Consider the following 17755-nt stretch of genomic DNA (forward strand, 5'->3'; position numbering starts at 1 on the left):
CTGAAGATCAGAAAATTAAGCTGTCTCTATTCTCTACAAAGGCATCTAGGAATAGAAAGCCTACAATTAGAGGAAGAGAGCTCTGTTTGTATTTTTGTTTCTTTTTCTTCTCTAACATATTCATTTGTTTTTCCTTCTTTCAGCCTTTGACCCCTCATTGTTAATCTCCTCCTGCACCTTCTTTTCTCCTTTGGTGTTCTTGCCACTGCTTTCTCCTTGTTCCCCACTGAACTTCTTCTGAGTCTCTTTCAATATTTACAAATATCCCTATTTTTCTTGAGGGCACCATCAACTTTCTAGCAAAACAAATTCACATCTTTGGCGTCACCGTATCCATTCTACTTTGACAACATTTTTCACATCTATTCACATGTGATCATCATCTTCCTATTTAAGTTCTAATATCACCAAAGCACAAGTTGTGATCATGACATTCCCCTAATCAAAGCCCTTCAGTGGCTGGCTCCTTTGCCTTGAAGATAAAATACAAACTGCTTGCCACTTAGGGCCATTTACAGTCTGCTTTTAAACTACCCTTCCAGATTTATTCCACATTATTTCATTTCATCGACCTGTGTTCTGGCTAAACTTGCCTTCTTGCTTTCCTCTAAACTCAGTTTTCCATCTCTAAATCCATGCCCTTCTATAAATTGTCTCCTATTCTTCAAATGCACTCTCTGTTTATCTCTGCCTTTTAAAACTCTTAGCTTCCTTCAATATTCAACTCAAGGGATGCCTCCTAGAGGAAACCTTCCCAATTTCCCTAAATGGTAATACTCTTTCCCTCCTCAAACACACAAACACACACATATAAACATATATCTCTCTTTTGTGTTATACACACACAGTGGAATGTAAACTTTTTTTAGTCAGGAACTCTTTTTTTCATGACTTTATACTTCCGGTGCCTCAAACCTGTATTACAAATAGGTATTTAATATATGATTACTGATGTGTATTAGTTCTCCTTGAGTACTACATCTTAAAATTTGGGGGGAAAGTGGAGCAGGTGGATAAAGAGCCAGACCTGGAGCCAAGAGGACGTCAGTTAGAATCTGACCTCAAAAACTTTTTAGTCATGTGACCCTGGGCAAGCCACTTAACCCCAGTTGCCTAGCTCTTGCCTCTTTCCTGCCTTAGAACCCATATTTAGTATCAATTCTAGGACAGATGGTAAAGGTTTTTTAAAAATTCAAGAGAAAAAAAATTTCTCAATTGAAAATTCAAATTTAGGTTAAGAATAATACCTGTTCTCAGAAAAGGTTCAAAATAGCATGCTGAAGTGAAGCTAATTTGTGACACATCTGCATATTTAAAGGTTAGTTCATAAACTAGCAACCCATGAAGTCCTAGACTGATTTCACTTCTGACAGAGTCTCTTTGTGGCTTATGCCAAGTTACTACTTGTTTAACTTTTTCTTTCAGCAAGACAACAATAAAATTGATGTTTTTAGACTGCTCAACCTTTGCTTATCCCGGTCTAATGTGGATTTTAATCACTGAGCCTGAACACAAAAACTTTTCATTAGGGAGGCAGCATCACTTATGAGGGATACTATTAGTCTGGGTGTTAAAGACTAGGTTTTACTCCTAATTCTATGATCTAGTTGTATTGGTTAAGCCATTTGGGTCAGTGTCTGACTTTCAAGGGACCTATCTGAACGTCAACATTTGTAAAATAGAAACAAAATACTTACTTTATGTCCCCAAAGTAAGAGAGTTAATAATTCCTTAATGTTCATTCTATTTGTTAAATTTTAATAATTAGTTCATGTTTATAAAGCCTACAACATAATAAGTACTTTATGCTTGTTGATTGATTTAAGGATCTCTTTGAAGATACTATGGAATTCTCCCCATTTGTCTTTGTTCTTAATCTTTGTGTCTAAATAAAGTCTTTATGTTTGTTGAAATACATATGTTTATTCATAAGTAGAATTCTCCTCTATTTTATTGCTTTGTCTTAGGGACCATCTATATTTCAAATTAACTAGGCTTCCTGAACTCTAAAATATGGTCCCATCAGCCTTGACCTGCGCTATAAGGGAAAGAGCATAACTCATAGACCAAAAATGTAGCCTGAAAACTTTCTGGGCAAGCTTAGCAGATTGCTTCATGCCCCAGGTTCCTTGTTTGACATATAAGAAAAATTTCCTCTTGTCTCCCAAAGAAATTATGAGGTCTAATAAATGAAAATAATAGGAAACATAAAATGGTAAATTTGTAATTTTGAAGGGCAAAGTGGCAGGTTTTGGTTTGCAAGGAGATGCAAAGTGGCATGGAGAGTTCATTGTTGTAATTCCAGGGATAAATATATGCCCACTCTTGATCTCCACAACTCTTTGGTAAGCTTCCAGTATTTGGCACCATGGGCAGCTGCCCATATTGTCAATCTTGGTGTTGACCCTTTGACTCTTTTATCTAAACCAAAATACTTTGGAAGAAGTCATAAGGTAATATTCTGTATGTCTCTCTCTGTTTCTCTGGTATCTCCCTGTGTGTCTCTGTATTTCTGTTGCTATCTCTCTCTAAGTCTCTGTACCTATATGTTTATACATCTCATTTAGCGTCCATTAACAAAATAGAAGTTACCAAATTTACCCCTTTGTACATGAGCTTTTTCAGGGTTAGTTCTTATAATTCTTCCTGCCTCCTCCACTCCACCCCCTACAAATCAATACCTCTCTTAAATCAAAGCCCAGCACATTCCATAAATTTAATATGTACCTAAGTGAGTATTTTAGTTTAATTAAAAGTATAAACAAGACTGTGCCATAAGTGACTCCAGAGAAATTAGAGAAGGTAGACCCAGCCACAAACCCTATGGAGCGGTGCCTGGCAAATAGTAGGTGCTTAGTAAATGCTCATTGGTTAAATTAATAAAAAAAATCTTTCAATAAGCACCTACTGTATGTTCAGAACTAAGACACTGGGGATATAAAGACAAAAATGAGATAGTTTCTGCCTTCAACAAGCTTACATTTTATCAGAGACAGACAATATTTACACATATAAGTAGAGACAAATTTAGAAGCAATATAATTCTAGTGGGAAGGAATTAGCAATTAGAGGGATCAGCAAAGATTGTATGAGCTGAGTCTTAAAGAAGGCTAGGAATTCTCAGAGGTAGTATTGAAGAGGGAGTGTGTTCCCATCATGGAGGAAGGTCAATGCAAAGACACAAAGTGTTGTGGATGAAGAATATAGTAAGTGGGATTGTTTGGCTGCATAGCTTCAGGTGCATGTACTTGAGGATTTTCTCTGGTTATCATAAATCTTATAAAACTGTTTTGGTGTGGATGACAATGCTATTTTTGTTCATATGTACTAAGCCTTAATGCATCTGTACAACTGTGCTAGACACAAGTTTATTGTCAGCTCTTTGTTCTCCTGAACCACTTTTATCAGTGAAAAGACATTTTTAAAAAGATTTTTCTGATATCTTTTGTTTTTACATTACCTAGACTTCTCCTGTATCTCTCCCTTCCCCCTTTGATGTCTTAAAGAGCCATTCCTTGTAAGAAAGACTTTTAAAAGGCTTTTAATCATATCTACATGCATACTTTGGGATGAAGAGGCTGGGGGTGTGTATGGGGGTAGAGTATATTTGAACTAGGTGGAGCTAAACCAGCAAACAGAGTTGGTGCTGTTTGCACTGATAGGTAGCAGTTAGGGGTGGAGCATCCAAGCTGCTAGTATTGAGTGGCAGGTGGACACTTGTAAAGGGAATCCATACAGAAACAGGGAGGATGTGAACTAGGTGAGGCCAGAATAGGGGTTCTTAAATTTTGTTGTGTATCATGGACCTCTTTGGTAGTCAGATGAAACCTATAAACCCCTTCTCAGTATGACTTTGTTCCCAGGGAAACCCTGGGTCAAGGCAAAAGCCAAAGAGAATATTATTTGTGATTAGCCCAATTCCCTATACATATCATAAATATGAGTTATAATCCTTGCGTATCATCCCGAGACTGATTTGGGTATGCCAATAATTTAGTGTCTTTTATATTAAATATGCTATTGGTATATCCATGTAGGGGAGGTTAGTTTATAAAGTTAATCCTTCTAATAATTGCATTTCACTGAATAGTAGAAATGAGTGGAATTTTCAAATTCCACATTTTTATGTTGGACAAACCATGAAAAGTTATGTTAAGAAATTTCACTTTGAACGTTCAGAAAACATTTCACATTAAACCTCCTAAAATATATACTATTAAGATATTTATTTTCATCCTTTAAAAAATGATGATGGAGAAAACTGTGTGTCCTTTGGAGATCATGGTCTTTAGTTAGTATGGCTGTGATTCTTGAATATCATTCCAGGCAGAGATTGTAGGATTATATCCTTTCCCCAGCATCAATCTTTGTCCCACCATACCCCCAAAAGGTGCAACATGAGCTTATTGTTGGCTTTGGTCTTTCTGTTTTAGGAACAAAGAATTCACTGTACTGCAGTGTAGAGAACTTGTTTGGAGTAGCTCTGCATAGGAAAAGCCATAGATAACACACTACCTCAGATGATGTTAACAGAGCAGAAAGTGTTAGGTGCCGTTAGTATTTTTCATATTTTCAGGGCAGAATTTCATTTTAGAAGCAAAGTCCTGCCCAATACAGTGTGAGCATGGGAAATTGAGTCTATTGGGGCAGGTGATGTTGTGATTTTGAACATATGTCTTAACTTTAACAAGTCTGAATTTTCACAAATGTTTAATAGGGATCCAGTTTTTCTTTTTGACTAAGTTATTGAAGGTATTATGAAACTTAAGAAGCAAGTTATAAATACTTTTACTTTGAGGGATATATCAGCGGGTATGTGCTGAGGAGAATTTTCTTACTTTATGAACCTTGGAAGACTTTGTTTCTTTAGGGTGAAGACTTTTGTATTCCTTGTGCTTAGTGTTTGTTGATAAAGAATTGGGAAAAATTGTTCTCTTCTCAGAAAACTATATTGTAACTGGACAATCTAGATAGAATGGATTTTATTTATTTTATGAATGCTCATAATTTTATTTTTAACATTAATATTCTATTTTTTATTTAAGATATCTATTTTCCCAATTACATGTAATAACAATTTTCAACATGTTTTTCTGAAATTATAAGATCCAAATTGACTCCCTCCCTTCCCCTTCTCAGAATTGGTAAGCAATTTGATTTGGGTTATGCCTATGTCATCATGCAAAACATATTTACATATTGGTCTTGTTGTAAGAGGATATACATATAAAACCAAAATCCCAAAATAAAACCGTGAATAAACAAATGTGAATGGATAGCATTCTTTGTCATTAAGTCCTTCAGAATTGTCCTGAATAAGGGCAATTTGGAATTATGCCCAAAGGGGGCTAAAAGACTGTCTGCTCTTTGATCCAGCCATAGCACTGCTGGGTTTGTACCTCAAAGACATAATAAGGGAAAAGACCTGTACTAAAATATTCATAGCTGCGCTCTTTGTGGTGGCCAAAAATTGGAAAACGAGGGGATGCCCTTCAATTGGGGAATGGCTGAACAAATTGTGGTATCTGTTGGTGATGGAACACTATTGTGCTCAAAGGAATAATGAACTGGAGGAATTCCATGTGAACTGGAAAAACCTCCAAGAATTGATGCAGAGTGAGAGGAGCAGAGCCAGGAGAACATTGTACACAGAGACTGATACACTGTGGTACAATTGAATGTAAGGGACTTCTCCATTAGTGGCAATGCAGTGATCCTGAACAACTTGGAGGAATCTACGAGAAAAACCACTATCCACCTTCAGAAGAAAAACTGGGAGTAGAAACACCGAAGAAAAACAACTGCTTGAATACATGGGTCCAGGGGATATGGCTGGGGATGGAGACTCTAAATGAACATCCTAATGCAAACACCAACAACATGGAAATAGGTTTTGATCAAGGACACATGTAATATCCAGTGAAATTGTGCATCAGCTACGGGAAGGATGGGGGGAGTGGAGGGAGGGAAAAAATAAAATTCTTGTAACCAAGAAATAATGTTATAAATTGACTAAATAAATTAATTTAAATTTTAAAAAAGAATTGTCCTGAATAATTGTATTGCTGAGAGTAGCTGTCTTTAACAGTTGATTATCCCACAATATTACTGTTACTGTGTACAATGTTCTCTTGGTTCTGCTTATTTCATTCCTGTTCATCAGTTCTTACAGCACAATAGTATTCCATTACTATCATATGCCACAATTTGTCCAGCCATTCCCCGATTAAGGGGCATCCCATCAGTTTCTAATTCTTTGCCACCACAAAAATAGCTGCTATAAATGTTTTTGTACAAGTAGCTTCTTTCCCCTTTTTATGATCTTTTTGGTATACAGACACAATATTACAAGATAAAAGGGTATGTGCAGTTTTTTATAGCCTTTAGTGTATTGCCTTGAATTCTTTTTTTATAACATTATTTTATTTGGTCATTTTCAAACATTATTCCTTGGAAACAAAGATCATTTTCTTATCCTCCCCCCCCTCCCACCACTTCTCCCATAGCCAACGCACGATTCCACTGGGTATCACATGTTTCCTTGATTCAAACCCATTTCCATGTTGTTGGTATTTGCATTAGAGTGTTCATTTAGAATCTCTCCTCAGACATGTCCCCTCCACCCCTGTAGTCAAGCAGTTGCTTTTCTTCAGTGTTTTTACTCCCACAATTTGTCCTCTGATTGTGGATAGTGTTTTTTAGATCCCTGCAGATTGTTCAGGATCACTGCATTGACATTAATGGAGAAGTCCATTACATTCGATTGTACCACAGTGTTTCAGTCTCTGTGTACAATGTTTTCCTGTGCTCCTTTCACTCTGCATCACTTCCTGGAGGTTGTTCCAGTCTCCGTGGAATTCCTCCACTTTATGATTCCTTTTAGCACAATAGTATTCCATCACCAACATGTACCACAATTTGTTCAGCCATTCCCCAATTGAAGGGCATCCCCTCATTTTCCAATTTTTAGCCACCACAAAGAGCGCAGCTATGAATATTCTTACAAGTCTTTTTCCTTATTATCTCTTTGGGGTACAAACCCAGCAGTGCTATAGCTGGATCAAAGGGCAGACAGTCTTTTATCACCCTTTGGGCATAGTTCCAAATTGCCCTCCAGAATGGCTGGATCAATTCACAACTCCACCAGCAATGAATTAGTGTCCCCAGTTTGCCACATCCCCTCCAGCATTCATTACTTTCCATAGCTGTCATGTTAGCCAATCTGCTAGGTGTGAGGTGATACCTCAGAGTTATTTTGATTTGTATCTCTCTGATTATAAGAGATTTAGAGCACTTTTTCATGTGCTTATTAATAGTTTTGATTTCTTTATCTGAAAACTGCCTGTTCATGTTCCTTGCCCATTTATCAATTGGAGAATGGCTTGATTTTTTGTACAATTGATTTAGCTCTTTATAAATTTGAGTAATTAGAACTTTGTCAGAGGATTTTGTTATGAAGTTTGTTTCCCAATTTGTTGCTTCCCTTCTTATTTTGGTTTCATTGGTTTTGTTTGTACAAAAACTTTCTAATTTGATGTAATCAGAATTGTTTATTTTACATTTTGTGACTCTTTCTATGTGCCTTGAATTCTTGAATTAAAATTTTTAAATTCTTGGTACCTTTGAATTTTAACCCAGCAATGTCACTGATAGTCAAAAATGGCTATGTATATGTATTTGGGTGTACATACACACACTCAGACATTGACACATCATGGCATAGCAGAAAGTGTACTGGACTTGGGGGTCAAAGAAAATATCTTGATGCAGATAAAGAACTGTTGGAATCAGAATGCATATCAAAGCACACAATTTTTCAATTTAGCTTATATGGGTTTATATTTTGGGGGTTTGGTTTTATATGATTATTCTCTTATTAAAATGCACAACATGTAAACATATTCATGAATCATGAAATATAACTTCAGAAAATTATATTTAATTGGCAAAGTAAAAATATTTTTATAAAAATATTGATTTATATCTCACTTCTGATACTTATATGATATGACCCTAGTTTTTCTATCTATAAAAAAGGATAAAAGAGAGTAGCTAACTCAGAGAGCTATTGTGAAGCTTCAGTGTGATAAAGTATATAAAATATTTGAAAAGTTTAAAGTGCCATATATATGTCAACTATTTTTTATTATTACCTATATTCATAAACTGACATACCTGACATTCATAAGCAATTTTAACATTTGCAAAGTCTCTTACATGAGTGATTCATATGGGTCTGACAGCAACCCTATAAGGTAAGTAGTACAAGTAAACCCATTTTACAGGTTCAACTCAGTTCAAGTAATTTATTATATTAACACTGTATAAAAAGTACAAAGAGAAAATGTAAACAAACAACCTTTCCATCAAGGACTTTACCTTCTATTAAAGGGGAAAGAGGATAAAATATGTATGCAGGTTAAGTTAGGACAAAATAAATGTGAATTAATTTAATGAGGGACAGTGCACTGACAATTAAGGGCAGATTAGGAAAGAGTGTGTAGAGGGCAATCCCTGAGCACCTTCTTGAAGGAAGCAAGGATTCAAGTGAGCAAGAATTTATTAATTACTGTATGCTAGACTTCCGGGTAATCATGGCTGCAAACTAGACACCACACGCTTCCTCTCCCCGGCACCGAACGAAATAGACTACATCAAAGGAGCATAAAAATCACCTTTGGAGGAACAGAAGGACTCCCCAGTACTACCCAGTACCCCACAGAGGCGAAGGTATGTGGGGTTTGGACATTTCCACACTATAATAAGAAGGAGGAAAAGCTTGCACAGAAACGTGAACTGAGCCGCCCTTCCCCCCCACATCCTCCACCAAACCAGAGTGCACTACCGGAGCGCTCACTGGGACAGCGAGTGAGTGGGGAACGTCTCTGTCTGGGGGGGGGGGCACTCCAGGGTCCTTGGGATCTGGGGACTGCCAGGAAAAAATGTCTCAGGGCGCTTTCACAGGAGAATCCTGTACTGAGCACAGGGGGCCCAGGAAGCTGTACTCGGGGCGGTTGCGCTGAGCATCTGGGCGGAGCTAAACACCAGGGGTGGACCACACGCTGATTATCTGGGCAGAGCTGAACACCTGGGCAGTTTGGCTGTGATCAGGGGCCCAGCGCTCTAAGAAACTTCGGAGGCTGGGAAGAACTAGTCTGAGGCAACCTAAATTCACAGAAAACCTGCCCATATCACCCAGACCCCAGACCAAAAAGGAAAGGGGAATAAAACCATCAAAGGGATGGCTCACATGGCCCAAAATCAAGCCTCCAGGACAAAAGGGAAAAAGGTGACTATTGAAAACTTTTATGGTGGAAGTACCCAAGGAAAAGAAGAAAATGAGGATGAAATCCAAAAAAAAAAAAATCAGAACATGCCTCCGAAAATGGAAACTATCAACAAGCTCTGGAAGATCTCAAACTGGAACTTATCCAAAAGATGGAAACCTGGAAAGAAAAATGGGAGAAAGAGATCAGCAGTCTGACAGATAAGACTGCTCAATTGGAAAAAGAGCTGGAAGCATCCAATAGAAGGGCAGACAAAGCTGAAAAGCAAAACCAGTCCCTAAAGACCAGAATTAAGCAACTCAAAGAAAGTGAGATCATAAAACAGCAAGAATCAATAAAGCAAAGCCAAAAAATTAATGAATTAGAAGAAAACATAAAATATCTCACTGAAAAGATCACAGACTTGGAAAACAGAGGAAGAAGAGACAACCTCCAAATTATCGGTCTCCCAGAAAAACCAGAGATAAACAATAAACTCAATGTTATTCTATAGGAGATTATAAAAGAAAATTGCCCACACATTCTGGAGCAAGGGGGCAAAATAGAAATAGAAAGGGTTCATAGAACACCCTCTATACTAAATCCCCAAAAGACAACCCCTAGGAATGTAATTGCCAAATTCAAGAGCTTCCAAGAAAAGGAGAAAATCCTACAAGAAGCCAAGAAGAGGAGATTCAGATATAGGGGGGCTCCCATAAGGATCACACATGACTTAGCGGCTAACACACTAAGAGACCGCAAAGCATGGAACACGATATTTAGAAAGGCAAGAGAGCTGGGTCTCCAACCAAGAATCAACTACCCAGCAAAATTGACTATATACTTCCAGGGGAAAGTATGGGCATTCAACAAAATAGAAGATTTCCAAGCATTTGCTAAGAAAAGACCGGAACTTAGTGGAAAATTTGATATCCAAGCACAGAAAGCAAGAGAAACATGAAAAGGTAAATATGAAAGAAAGGGAAAAAGAGACAAATCTTATCTTTTTCTTTAAGTCAAACTCTCCTCTTTAAGGACTACATTTACATCAAATTATATATATATTAATATGTGGGGGAAATGTTTTGTGTAACTCTCAAAAATTGTATGCATCATAAGAGTAGTTAAAAGAAACATGCTTAGGGAAAGATTGGGGCATTAAGAAGATTTGGGGAAAGTGGGGGCAAAGAAAGGAAAAGGGAGGGGGGGAACCGTCGATAACACTAAGATTTACTTCAAGAAATAGGGGGGGACTTAATAGAATAATCTTTCCCATATAAAGATACACATGGGAAGGGGAGGGGAAGAACTCTCATATGAGAAGGAGAGGAAGAGAGTGTGAAGTGGAATTACTTAAACTTTACTCTCAGTGAAATCAAATCTGAGAGGGAAGAACATCTAGATCCAGTGGGATCCTGAATTCTATCTTATCCAACAGGGCAAGAAAGAAAGGAAAATTAAGGAGGGGAAGGGGGGAGGGAGTATAAAAAGGGAGGGAAGGAGAGGGGGAAAGGGAAGGGAGCATAAAAAGGGAGGGGCTAGAAAGGGAAGTATATCAAGGGAGGGGACTAGGGGGACTGACCTAAAGTAAATCACTGGTTCAAAAGGAGATAGATAAAGAAGAAAGATCAGAACTAGGGGAAGATATCAAAATGCCAGCGAATCCACAAATGACAATCATAACTTTGAATGTGAATGGGATGAACTCATCCATAAAATGTAGACAAATAGCAGATTGGATTAGAACCCAAAACCCTATCATTTGTTGTCTTCAAGAAACACATATGAGGCGGGTTGACACTCACAAGGTTAGAATTAAAGGTTGGAGTAAGACATTTTGGGCCTCAACTGATAGAAAGAAGGCAGGAGTTGCAATCATGATATCTGACAAAGCCAAAGCAAAAATAGACCTGATCAAAAGGGATAGGGAAGGTAAATATATTCTGTTAAAAGGGAGTATAGACAATGAGGAAATATCACTAATCAACATGTATGCACCAAATGGCATAGCATCCAAATTTTTAATAGAGAAACTAGGAGAATTGAAGGAGGAAATAGACAGTAAAACCATATTAGTGGGAGACTTGAACCAACCACTATCAAATTTAGATAAATCAAACCAAAAAGTAAACAAGAAAGAGGTAAAAGAGGTGAATAAAATCTTAGAAAAATTAGAGTTAATAGACATATGGAGAAAAATAAATAGGGACAAAAAGGAATACACCTTTCACAATTTGGACTAGCATTGTATTCCACTTGCCTTCCTTGATAGCTATGGTCTGTCAGTCAAGTAGTATTTATTTTCATTTGATTTTTCTTTTTGAAAAAACTCTTACCTTCTATCTTAAAGTTGATACTATAGCAGTAAGGGCTAGGCAATTGAGGTTAAGTGAATTGCCCAGGATCACAAGCTAGAAAGCTGTCTAGGGTCAGATTTGAATCCAGGACCTCCCATCTGCAGGCTTGCTTTTCTACCCATTGAGCTACCTAGCTGCTCCCAAGAAGCACTTACTAAACTTCAACTGTGTGCCAGGCATTGTACTAAACACCAAGATATGGCGGTTTCTCTCTCTCTCTCTCTCTCTCTCTCTCTCTCTCTCTCTCTCTCTCTCTCTCTCTCTCTCTCTTCTCTCTCCCTCTCCCTCCCTCCCTCCTTCCCTCCCTCCCTTCCATACATATACATATGCATAGCATATATATGTGTGTATATATATATAAAGCATCAGCAGATAGAAGAAAGCAGCTCTAAATTATAAATGTCTGATACTCTTTTCTTATAATTCCCATTTCCACTGAAATCTGGGAATCCTTCTGTTGAACCTGGATTAATATTTATCATCTGCTAAAGCTTCTTCGAATTTGCCTTTTCCTTCAGAGGACAACTCCTGCCAGGAACAATTTCATGAGGTAATGTAGTAGTGTGTACCTACATACTAGAAATCTAAATTAATCTCTTTAGTCTCTCCAGCTCAGTGAAGCAGTATAGCTCTGGATGAATGGAGCCTACTCTTTAATGAGATCTTAGATAATGAAGTAAAAATCATTCCTTCATGAACTAGAGTGGGAGAGAGATAGCAGTGGCTTCCTGAAGTTACAAAGCTGTCATTGTTTCTTTAATAAGATTATTTCTCTGCCAGTGGTGATATTTTATCTAGTAAAATTCCTGCTTCCAGAGGGAGCCATTTTCATGTTTGAAAACCTAAAGAAGTGACCTGTTACATTAAGGCAGATGACCTGAACATATTGCATAGAGATTGATCATCCTTTCTGTGGGAAGGTCTGAAAGCATCTGCTTTCCCCCTCCTTGCCACCTCTCCACCCCCTTACCCTGCAACACGATCTTTGGGGCATTTTTATATAAAGCTCATTACCTCGCAGTTGTTTCAAGCAGTGTTAGGCACCTGAACCAACATCTGTCATGCTATTATTTGGACAGGGGGCAGGAGTGTCACCCGATAGGTGGGCAGGGACCCTTTCAAGAGACATTTCTGCTTGTCACTGTGGGAGTCTTTGTTATTTATACTGGGCTCACCAGTAATGACATTAATCATGCTTTGTGCTCATACAGCACATTACTTTTCCAAGAATTCAGAGACTTCAGGATACACATGCCTGGGAGGAAAGGGGTGTTAGTTGTTTTGAAGTTGAAATTTTAAAAAGGCATTTTTGTTAGATAGTCTGTTTACTCCAAACAAAATGCTTTTGTTTCCCCCACTTCATAATGATGCCTTTCTTATTATAGCAGTGACAGATCAATGGGATAGCTGACTGTATCATGGTATGTACAGTTATTGCTAAGAATAAGTTCTAAATAAAAATCACTTAAATTTATATCATACTTTTAGGCTTATAAAAGGCTTTCCTCAGCAATGCCCTGGGATGCTGCCTTATTTTGCACATGATGAGACTGAGGCTCAGAAAGATTAAGGATCTCAGTGGTATGGGGATAGCATCCTGGATGGGGAATCAGGAAGACTTGAGTTCAAATTATACCTCACATACTTACTAGCTTTGTGAATTTGGGCAAGTTACTTAATCTCTGTTTAACTCAGTTTCCTCATCTATAAAAATAGGGATAATAAAAACACCTATCTCCTAGGTTTGTTGAGAAAATATTTGTGAAATGCCTTACAAACCTTAAAATGTCACCTACTGTGTCTCAGTAATCTTATTGAAATTTTGAGCTATTATAACTTAAAACTGCACTGAGATTTTGTGGACAACCAGGATAAATGTTAGCTCTCATCATCATCCTCATCTGTTAACTTTCTCAGGGAGACATAGGTAGAAAATGTCAAGAGTGGGGTCTTGATCTAATGATTCTAACTCTTACTAGTTAGTATTTTATTTAAATTAATTAGTTTGGTACTTTAAAATACTCAGTTAATCCCATCCCTTCTTCCCCTCTCCCCATTAGAGAAGGCATCATTTGCAAAAAGATATATATGTGTGAGGAAAACTATGTCTTACTTATTTCTGTTTAGCAATTCTTTCTCTGGTGGACATACACAAGTCATTCTTCAAACAATATTATTTTTTACTATATATAATGTTCTGTTGGTTCTGCTCATTTCACCCTTCATAATTTCATGTATATCTTTCCATGTTTTTCCAAAATAATCCTGCTCATTATTTCTTACAGTGTAGTAGTATTCCACCACAATTATATACCACAACTTGTTTAGCCATTCCCTAATTGATAGACTCAGTTTCCATTTCTTTGTTACCACTAAAAGAGCTGCCATAAATATTTTAGAACATATAGATTCTTTCCCTTTTTTCCTAATCACGTTGGTAAATAAACCCAATCGGGCTATTTCAAAGGGAATACACAATTTTATAACTGAGCATAATTCCAAATTGTTCTCCAAAATGGTTGGATCAGTCCACAGTTACATCAACAGTATACTTATTACACTGCAATACTTTTAATTTGCCAAAATAAAGTCTGATTTCTAGCACATTTCATATTTCTCTTATTGATCCCTTTCCCCAGCTATTTTACCTTCTATCTCAGGTACTCAGGTCCTCTGTCATGGTGCCCTTTCCCATCTGCTCTGCTTAATATGGCTCATGCCCTGGGCATTTTCTGCTTTTCCCACTTTTGTTATTCCCATAACAAGCATTTATCCTGTGCCATGCCTTCAAGGTCCAAACATCTTTGCTCAGATAGATAAAGTTTTGTACCTAAGTATTAATAAAAGCTACTGAATCAAATTGAGAACTACTGTCTTATAACAATTTAATGAGATTAATTAGTTAATCTGAGAAACCACATTTATGTTTGTCACATCTCCTCCATTACTATAAACAAATAGGGTAAATTTCATGTTCTATGAAAAATTGTTAAGGCATGCTCTGTACTCCTCCCTTCCACTAAATTGTATACTCTGGGGGTACAGCCACTATTTTGCTATTACTTCAAACTCAGCATATATCACCCGAATTTTTCATTTCTTCTTTCCTTCAAATTACCTCTCCCTCTCCAGGTCCTTCCATTTCCCTCAGTGATACTGCTGTGATATGATTGTTTGCCATTACCCTAGAATGGTGGATCTGTAAGAGGACAAAAACTTTGACTTTATTTCCTTTTTCCATTAAAAATACTGGTTTTTATTTACACATCAGTAATTTAATGGTTCTATGATCTCAGCAATGTGGGTATTTTCCTTCAGTTCATTTATTTATTTGACAGGCTTTTATTAAGCACAGATTTTTTATTCTCTGTCTCTTTTGCTCTCTCCTCCTCCTCTCCCCTTCCCCCTTCTCTCTCTCTGTTTCTGTCTCTCTGTCTCTGTCTCTGTCTCTGTCTCTGTCTCTCTCTGTGTGTGTCTCTCTCTCTCTGTTTCTGTCTCTCTCTCTGTCTCTGTCTCTCTCTCCCCCTCTCCCTCATCCTCATCCCCCCCCCAGATACTTTGAATACAAAGACATAGCCCTCCCTTCAAAGAGCTTGCATTCTATTGTGGTGAAACAGTACATACACATATGAGTAAATATAAAATATGTATAAAATAATTTGGGGGATGAGGGAACTAGAAACTGGAGAAGATCAATCAATAAAGTTATTAAACACCCTCAAAAATACTGCTGATGTCTCCATTTCCCAGGCTTAGAATCTTGGAGTAATTTTGTTGTTTTTGTTTATTTCTCCTTTTCATTTTTCTTGATATCCAATATAATCATCTTTTCTTTAATGTATCTCTCTGATTTTCCTTTTCCTTCCCATTCCTGTGACTAATATAGGTTCTTCAAACTTAGATTATTCTGCGACTTTTCTGCCTGCCTTCTAATCCTTTCAGAATGAGAGTTTTAGAACTGGAAGGAATCCTAAAGAATATTTAGTTCAGTAGTAGAAAAGTCACTGGATTTGGCATTCTGGATTCAGTCCTTAACTTTTCTATTTAATAATAGCTTGTGTTTAGGTAGTGCTTTAAGGTTTGCAATGAGTTTTACATATGGTATCCCATTTGATCCTCAAAACATTACCCCATGAGGTACATGCTATTATTATCCCCATTTTACAAATGAAGAAACTGAGTCTTCAAGTAGTTGATTTGCCCAGGGTCACACAGCTAGTAGCTGCCTGAAGTAGGATTCAAACTATTTGTATGACATTAAGTAAATCATTTAAACTCTCTAGGCCATAGTTTCCCATTCTTTAAATGAGAGTATTGGACTACATGGTCTCTGTGAACCATTCTGGCACTAACTGTATTTATGCTATGCTCTATCACTGATCATTTAGGGAGCTGAAACCCAGTGTGATTGAGATTTGTCTCAGGACATAGGATCATAGATTTAGAGCAGGAGTTCTTGACCTTTCAGGTTGTCTGGTGAAACCCATGAACCTCCTCTCAGAATCATATTTTTAAATAATGAAATAAAACACCTAGGTGTATGAAGGAAACCAATTATATTGAAATAGTTATCAAAATATTTAAAATTTTTTCAATTTCGATGACAACTATTACTAGCAATGCAAAGATCCATGACAACACTAAGAGACTCATGACAAAAAAAGACCATCCACTGTCCAAGAAGCAAGTGATAGGGTGATAATGCAGATTGAAACATGCCATTTTCACTTTATTTCCTTCATGTATGTTTTTCTTGCATAAGTGACAAAAATTCTCTTGCACAACATGACAGATGGACACAGAAATATATATTGCATGACAGCAGATGTATAACCTATATCTTATTACCTGCCATCTGGAGAGGTGGAGGAGAGTGGAGAGAACATGGATTGCAAAACATTAGGAAATGACTATTAAAAAGTTTACCTACTTGTAATGTGAGAAAGAAAAATATAACAATTTAAAAAATAAATATTTAAATTTTGCTAAGTCAGTATTCAGCCATATCTGACTTTTCTTTGGGGTTTTCTAGGCAAAGATACTATAGTTTGCTGTTTCCTTTTCCAGACCATTTTGCATATGAGGAAACTGAGGCAAGCAAGTTAGGTGACTTACTGAGGATCACTCAGCTATTAAGTGTCTGAGGCCAAATTTGAATTCAGGAAGAATGGTCTGCCCAGCACTTTATCCACTCTACTACCTAGCTGCCCAATTTAAAATTTAACTAAATTTAAATGATCAATATATTACTAAATTATTGAAATTGATATAATTAGTTTAAATTTCACTTAAAATTTTTAAAAATATCTTTTTTAAAAGTCAAGTTCATACAACTCAGATAAAGAATATCTGCTTAATAGATTATCTACTATATATATGCATATATATATAAAATAAAATGTATTTTATAAATACAGGAGGAATCTGAAATCTACAGATGTTAAATAAATTTTGCAGTGTCCTTATAAGTAATAGCATAGGTAGGATTGGAACTTGCCAGGTCTTCTGGTTCCAAATCTAGCCCTTTTTCTGTAATATCATGTTTTCTCTCATAAAGCTTATTTTCAGCAGAGCTAGGACTAATAAAATGTAAGGTCCTCGAAGGCAAAGGCTATTTTACTTTTTGTAACGATATGTATCTATGGAGCCTTATACACAGTGTTTCCTAAATGCTTGTTAATTCATCAGAATTCAGTTCAGGGCTCTTCCTTTGATCTATTCTTGCTATCATTGTCCCTTTCGTCATTATTTCCATACAAGTAAGGCTCTACTAGTTAATATTCAAATTCTATATCCTGGGTACAAAGCCTCATCAATTCAGTACAATTCTGATTTGGCCCAGCTAACTATTCAACTTAGTTTCCCACAACTCCCTAAAATGCATATTTTATTTCATTCGAATTGTTCCAGTCTTTCCCCAATGTATCTTTTTTAACTCTTACCTTCTGCCTTAGAATTGATACTGTGTATTGGTTTCAAGATAGAAGAGTGGTAAAGGCTAGGCAATGGGGTAACTTGCCCAGGGTCACACAGCTAGGAAGTATCTGAGGTCAAATTTGAACCCAAGACCTCCTGCCTCCAGACCTGGCTCTTTATCTACTAAGCCATCTAGCTGCCCCTCCCTTAATATAT

At 37.0% G+C, this 17755-nt stretch overlaps 1 protein-coding gene across 1 annotated transcript in view; it reads left to right on the top strand.

The window, feature by feature from the left end:
• The window catches only part of ANKRD6 (ankyrin repeat domain 6), a 259856-nt gene that overhangs the window by 34198 nt on the left and 207903 nt on the right, over nucleotides 1-17755 (top strand). The window lies entirely within an intron of this gene.

Source organism: Monodelphis domestica, chromosome 2 (genome assembly GCF_027887165.1).
Source record: "Monodelphis domestica isolate mMonDom1 chromosome 2, mMonDom1.pri, whole genome shotgun sequence".
In the NCBI taxonomy this organism is placed as follows: Eukaryota; Metazoa; Chordata; class Mammalia; order Didelphimorphia; family Didelphidae; genus Monodelphis; species Monodelphis domestica.